At 38.4% G+C, this 5,973-nt stretch overlaps 1 protein-coding gene across 1 annotated transcript in view; it reads left to right on the top strand.

Moving 5' to 3' along the window:
* LOC102376729 (disks large homolog 2) overlaps window positions 1-5,973 on the top strand; it is a 519,043-nt gene that overhangs the window by 324,471 nt on the left and 188,599 nt on the right. The gene's annotated exons all lie outside the window — the stretch shown is intronic.

Genomic DNA, 5,973 nt, shown 5'->3' with positions numbered 1-5,973 from the left:
GCTGGGGTCATCTGAACCCAGCACTCTTTCCTGCCTATGCAGGGGATCAGACTCAATGATCTATTGAGGTCCCTTCCGACCCTAACATCTATGAATCTATGAATCTATGAAACAGGTAATAGCCAAGACAGGGCAGGTATCCCAAATGATCCAGAGCACTTGGGAAGTTGGGCCCATTCAAACAAACTGTGTTTGAAAAAAGACAAATGCAAATTTATAGTTTTAGGACTGGAACGGTGAAGTGTATCTTTGAATGCAGTGATTTGGGCATCAGTGAGGCTCAGCTGTATACATAAGGAATTTGCACGTAGAAGTAAGGCAGTGATTTTTTTCTGAATCTAGGTACTGGTGAGACTGATGTTGGACTATGACACCCAGTTCTGGTGCTTCTACTCTTAAAAGCATGTTGAGAAGGTAGGGGTGCAGGGAAACACATATAAAATAATGCTTTCAAAACTCTGAGGTGGACAACACTGGAAAATTAATCATAGATTCATAGGACTGTAAGTGAACCCAAGGGCCATCTATCCCAACCCCTTGCAATGATACAGGATAAATTATCTGGAATCGCTGATTTATAGTACTCTATAAGTAACAGCTATGTCCTGATGCATTAATCACAGATTAAAGGCTAATGCAGATCTATGCAAATTGAACGCATTGACAGCACTCAGCAAATAATAAATATGTAAATGAGAGGTGCTCCACAAGTTCCCGGCATGCTGCCAGTATCAATCTCAAGTGTAGCAAAGATTGTGAGGTACCATTGAAAGGCCACTGCCAAGGGCTGTTGGAGTGTAATCGTCACTGCAGAACTGGTGCCAATTTACTTCTAAAATTGCACGTTTACTACCAGCATTCGAACACCGGGGCTTGTTAGAATAAAAAACACATGCTTATGTGGTATCTCTAAGAGAGATGCTGTCCTGGATCAGAGCCTGTAGGTTTTCCCCCTGGAACATACCTGCCTTGATCATAGTCTACATTTATTTACACACGCCGGCAACCCCACTAATATCTACTGAGAGCGGTCTCACAAATGAACATACTTCCACAGAGAGTTGCAGAAAGAGCAGATTACTGATGTGATTCCAGGGAGACCGGTGAGGGAAATGACTTTTCTGATTTCCCTTTCCACAAAATTTTGCTATTTTAAAATATTTACCCCTCCCAGATTGAGAGGACAAGCGGGGATCTCTCTCCACACTTCTTTTGTGAAATAACAAACTTGTTTGCAGTGTGGACCTTATTAAAATCCTTTTCTAGTATAAATTGAGTTACATTTAAGAATAAAATGTAAATTGAAGTAAAAATAAACAAGGTTTCTTTTAAGCAATGTTAAAATGTGATGGTTTACCAATTTTGAGACTTTTCCTGGCACATTTTGAGTTAGAGCCTTTTTCAATGACTTTTCCACAAACACTTTTGGCTTCACCAAAGCTGCATTTTGGGTCAAAAAAACCAATACAATTTTTCCCATGACGGAAATTTCCAGTTTTCCAGCTTGCCATTTGTAAATGTTCAGCTAGTTTGCTACACAAAGTGTGAAGTCAGAAAGACATAAATCCGTCTTTTATCTAAGTTTATTTGTCATTTTATCTTACTTCAGCTGCAGATGGGTTTGATAACAGCTTAAAATACGTTTTCTTCTGCCGAAAGTCTCTGAACTCTTGCTCTAACAAATCTTGAAGCTTTTTGTTCAATGTAGGGTCAACTGTCTCTCGCATATTTCTTGAGCTTTTCTTGGCAAGTGGGAAAGGTCAGTGTAATGAATCCAGGATTATAGTCCAATAACATTGTTTTACTGATTTAATCTTAACCTTTTGCTGAAAATGTCAACTAGGAGATGGATCCTTTACAAAAAGATATCTAGGGGTCACCCAAATACATATAGTTTATAATCAAGCAGTACACACTACAGCATAGTTCAAAGGCTGTAGGTTGTGCAAATATTTCTTGTGTGCTGGGCTGAAACACATTCAGGAAAGATTTCCGTTGCTTGTGTTTTAATGAACACTTGATAAAGTAGCTATAGAGCTAATACTTTCATAATTTCAGTGAATTAGACCCAGACATTTTCTTTCTGTGGCATTGTTAAGTAATCAAGTCTTAGCATGGTAATGAGGACTCTACTTAGTCTGAAAGTACTTAACCCACTCCCAGCCCCCCAAGAACAGAGTTAGAGCCGGGGGGTCCTGGCTCCTAGCCATGCCCTTGCTCACTAGCCCTCTAGCGGCAAGTCACAGCTGTGTGTGCAGGCAAGAAATGGTATTAAAACTTAACATGTGACTGCTCACAGCACAGTCTACCTTTAACACTGCTTATCATAGCACAGATTTAAGAGTCTTAGTGTAATATGTCACTTCACCCTTAGTGGGCTGCTAGAGAATTTGGTTTTCCAGGGCTGCAGCTTTTGGACAGCCTATTTAAGGCTTAGTATGTCAGGTGTTACAGAGGACCCACCTGCCCAAGTCTGCTGATGTGCCAGATGTTCACCAGTGAAGCTGCTGTCCTGTCCTGGATCCAGGACTCCATTTGCTTTTACAGTGAATGTCAAAGGTTTGAGTTGTGCTGTTAATCGTAACAAAACCTAAGGCAGAAACACCAAAATGGTTTGCTAAACCAAATTACCTTTACCCACCCATGACTGTTTCCTATCCTCTCCCTCTCCCAACACACACAGCCATGCACACTAGACTGATCATTATCTGCGGAAATATGTTAGAAACATGTCAAAATGTAAAATAATCCTTTAATGTAATGTGATTAGAGTCAAAGACCTCTAGAAATACAGACCTGGGCAAAACTACACTATAAACAATGAATAATTTTGCCATTTTATCCTTTCATATGCCAGCATGAAGCTTTAAAGATGAACTAGCTTCTGGCAAGATTAGAGCCACGAGTCTTTCATCAAGCTTCATGTAGCTTTACCTAGTGAAGTGGAAAATTATCCTTGCTCTGATAAAGCTTCTACACATACAGGACATGCCCTACCGTAGTAGGTTGTCTCTCAACTGTAATTAAAGAAAAAGTCATCAAATGTAGAAAATAAGTGAATCATACTAAATACTTTAGAAGCTAGTCACTATTCATCAAATAGATCAAATAATTCATTAGTGTCAGTTAACATAATATATTTTTACTTGTAAATATAGTAATATTAACAAAAAACTGGCATCCCAGGAAAATATTTTCCTAGATATTAAGCATGGCTGGCAATTCTGTCAACAATGATTACATGTTTTATACCAGCATTTTTCTTCTTCAATAGAAATTATAAATTTGATCCTTTCATGTCTTGTAACGTGGCCATCTTTCCCCCCTAGCCTGTATAACTAAGGTGTCTGAAATGGAGAATTTGTCTTTTATTAGAGCTACACAAGAAGAAAAAAGTGCTATTCTGTAAGCAGGGCTAAAATCATTCAGGACTTTATTACCTGATTCCATGCTCTTTGGATTCAGTAAGATCCTTTCAACAGGATCCTAAGGCAAATCAACTAATTTTGTGAAACCAATGCTGCTAAAAGTTGCAGCACTTTAAACCCTGCCTTCTGCCCCCACGCAGATACTCTCATTTTAGAAGTAGTGACCTTAATTAACTGTACCTTAAATGGGAGGAAAATTAAACTACATTGAACGCTACTTTATTCTTAAATAGAGAAGGGCCACAGAGGGAGTTAGTGTGATTTGATACCTATATGTATTCATGTCACTCATTAATTGATTTACCTTATTTTTCCTGATTTGACATGTTTGTAGATCAAATCCAGCACTTTAACTTCACTTGTCTGCAAATTGCAGAACATGTAATAGGGGGTTCTTAGCTAGAATATCACATGTTGATATGGGAAATATTGTGAAGCTAAGAAAAATATTATTTTATTTCTCTGGGAGCAGCCCAGTCTTTTTCACAGGCTTCTAGGGAAAACTGTACAAACACTGTGAGACTGTTTCCAGGAGTATCTGTCTATTTAAATGATTGACTATGATTTAGCTGCATTTGTACCCCATGTAAGTACCATGTATAGTTCAGTAAATTAGTTGATTGTCAGCAATGTCTGAAAAATTGCTATAAATGAAATATTTGCCCATGACCTCTGATTCTAAGATTTAAAATTATCCAGTCAGGTTAAGAAACAGAAACAGTTGTGCATGACTTGTGTATTAGTTAGATCTGTGCAACCCTTCCTAAATGTTGCATATTGACTGGTCATAACAACCTGTTCACAGATAGTCTAAAAACAAATAATTATGCTAAGAGATTTTAGGCATTAATTTGGAATGATAACAGAAAAACTCATGAGAAATATTTGCAACCAGAAAAGGAAGCAGGTTGGTTGCATGCAGAAGAAAACTATAAATGGCAAAACTCTTCTTTATTGTTATGTATATTAAACATATATGTGCACATACACACACACAGTATTTGCATTTCCCCAAGCTTTCTGAACTTCCTCTCTATAGCTGTCCACTACACTATCCACAAGGGAACTTAACCAATCAAGCGGTAGTAATAAAACTATAGACATGCTAAAGAATGCTTATTTAATGCACCTCTGGGTAATTTCAGAATGCATAAATGCAACTAAGATAGATGACTCATTTTCTTGTTCTGGATGTAATCACTTTTTGTGTCCCTGGAATATACATTGTAAGGGCAGCTCTATTGTTTTTGATTACATTGTAATAGAGTAGCTGGATAAGCTTCAGGGTCATGGAATGGTCCTTTCCCATGACAGGCGCAGTACATATCAAGGTATGAAACTGATTAACATCCAAGTACGGAGTTGATGTTCATTGCCTCCAGCCCCCTCTGAACCATACTAAATCATGCACTTTTCCACTAAGGGGTCATTTTGTTTCCAGCAGTCCAGTTTCCTCACATGTGGCTAGAATTTGTATGCATTGTTGGTGTTAAATTCCATTTTTGGTAGAGATAGAGACAAAAAAGGCACAGTTAATTTTTTACCCACTTTAGACATGTTTCACCTCAGAGTAATTGATTTATTTATTTATTTTGTTTGTTTTCATTCCAACCTGACACATCCAATTATTTCTAGAAAAAATATTTTTAACGGGTTTAAAGCTAAAACAGTTGCATTCATTTATAGCCATTCTTGACAGTGTCCTCGGTCGACCCTTAGATTGGCATGTATTATTATTATTATGCATATGAAACGTTGAAAGATCTTACTCTTCTGATTACAGTTCAAATCAGATGGAATGGTTCAAAAAGAAAACTGAAGCTCTACTCAGTAGGGATAAGTTGCGGAGGCGGGGATCTTTAAACCCTCACAAACTTGGTTGCTAGCACCAGGTCTGTCTCTGCTAGTTCTGTGCTCTACCTCATTGTAGTAGATGAATGTGTCACTGTTACAGTATTCTTATATCTGTGATAGTCCAGGGGCCTTGTTTTCTCTGCTGACCTTTCTATACTCCATAGGTAATAATGTCTCTTTTCCCTTTTGAGTGGTCTTATTCCGTTACATAATTAAGCGTATCTATTTCAACTGGTCTTTAGTTGATCCACAACTACTTTTGATAACTTGTTCCACAGGTTTCCTAGTCTCTTCCCTCTTTTTAGAGTGAATACTTTGATACACACTGGAGCTGCAGGAACACATCCCTGAGTAGCAGGAGAGTGTGGGCAGCTTCAGGCTGCCCACACTCTCCCATTGTAAAGTAAACAGACCTGAACAGCCTAAATGTGGTACAGTTTTTACTGTCTATTGTCATGGCCATAATTTTGGGCATTTGTGGTGGGACAAGGGGTATGGGCATATCTTTTCTGGGCCTTTGTGCCTCCATAACATTTTTATGGAATGGCTGTTTTCATCCTCGACCTTCTCTTCTCTGGACAAAGCATTTCTTTCAATGTTGAAAGTCATGTTTCTGGTCCTCTGATGAATTTGTTGCTCTCCTCTGGACTCCCTCAATCAACTCCTCCTCTGATATACCTGTCAATCCCAC

Source organism: Alligator sinensis, unplaced genomic scaffold (genome assembly GCF_000455745.1).
Source record: "Alligator sinensis unplaced genomic scaffold, ASM45574v1 scaffold906_1, whole genome shotgun sequence".
Classification (NCBI taxonomy): domain Eukaryota; kingdom Metazoa; phylum Chordata; order Crocodylia; family Alligatoridae; genus Alligator; species Alligator sinensis.
Note: the sequence above shows the minus strand (reverse complement) of the source record. Positions and strands in the feature narration are given on the sequence as shown.